At 38.9% G+C, this 1,373-nt stretch overlaps 1 protein-coding gene across 1 annotated transcript in view; it reads right to left on the bottom strand.

Moving 5' to 3' along the window:
- Positions 1-1,373, bottom strand: part of coro2aa (coronin 2Aa) — a 35,157-nt gene that overhangs the window by 21,913 nt on the left and 11,871 nt on the right. The gene's annotated exons all lie outside the window — the stretch shown is intronic.

The following is a 1,373-nucleotide window of genomic DNA, read 5'->3' as shown; positions in this document are numbered from 1 at the left end:
AGAGAGAGAGAGAGAGAGAGAGAGAGAGAGAGAGAGAGAGAGAGAGAAAAGCAGGTAATTCCTCTCTCTCCTCCGCAGTGTTTGCTCAATCAGGATTTCTCGCTTGATCATTAAAGAGAAGACAGGAGGAGGGAAAGAAAGAGGCAAAGACGCTTTTCTTCACCCTTGTTGCTCAAGAACAAAGTGTAATTTTACTAACTTGTAGCTGATTGACATTCATAAATATCTATAGATAGTCGGATGGAAGTATGATAAAGTTAGTGTTCTCCACTACACACACACCAAACTCATATTTCCACTTAAAGTCAGAATCTTTGGCAGTCCCTCTCAACCCATCGGTCCTCTGTTAAGTTCGATCTGATGCTCCTCTGACTTAAAAACCTTCAAGTAAAAGCAGAAAAGGTGCAACATGCACTCAAAATTTAATTGGCTGGATTGTTTGGACAAAACGCCCAGGTGCTACTAAACTCACTCAGCCATTCACATGGCTTCCGCTGGACAGCGGTGGTCATCACTCCGAGTCAAACTGAAGCATTACGTAATGGTACATTAGCACTAGAGGCTAGGAGAAGCTAAGGGGTCAATAAGAGGAGGAGCTGAAAAAAGCCGGCCTTCACTCGGTCAAACGGGGGTGTAGCCAAGGGGGCTGATCAATCGTTGCGATGGCATAAACGTGCACGCACGCACCCCAGTTCTGAAGTGATCCTCATTCATTCCCGAACAATGTTAGAGGTTAGTGAGGTGAACATGTTTAAGGTTAACTTAGCTTTTATCCCAATTTGTCGTGTTTTATTTATTTTAGATTTCATTCTGGATTGCCCTTATTGGTACGCCTTTTATAAATAAACGTTAAATTAACTTAATTATCTACACTGTAAAATACTCCATTAATAAAAAAAATCCTGCATTTAAAATTGTACTTTAGTACATCCTTTTAAAGTGAAATATTTGTGACTAAAATTTCCACATTCAAAGTAAAAACAACATATTTCTAGTTGAAGAAAAATCAGGACTTTGACGGTGGGGTTTGATCAGACTTATCAGAAGAAACGAGTATTTAAGTACAGAAATATAATCAGTAAAATCATCATCAGTATGCAGCATGACCTCTTTTAGAGTGCTGTATATATTGTTGAATTATTACAACAGATAACTTTATGTGCGAGCAGTAGCTAATTTGAACTACTGTTTAGACTGCGGATGTACTTAAATCTATGGCATTGCATCATATTTTGTAAGATGCTGTTTTATATGTAAAATCTACATTCAAAACATGCATGTTGTAGCCCAAACTTGTACCGAGTGCTTGGGAAAATGTACTTATCTCACACACACACACACACACACACACACACACACACACACACACACAC

This window comes from Anarrhichthys ocellatus, unplaced genomic scaffold, assembly GCF_004355925.1.
Source record: "Anarrhichthys ocellatus isolate YVR2014 unplaced genomic scaffold, GSC_Weel_1.0 scaffold28, whole genome shotgun sequence".
NCBI lineage: Eukaryota > Metazoa > Chordata > Actinopteri > Perciformes > Anarhichadidae > Anarrhichthys > Anarrhichthys ocellatus.
The sequence above is the reverse complement of the archived record's forward strand: the minus strand, read 5'-3'. Positions and strand labels throughout refer to the sequence as shown.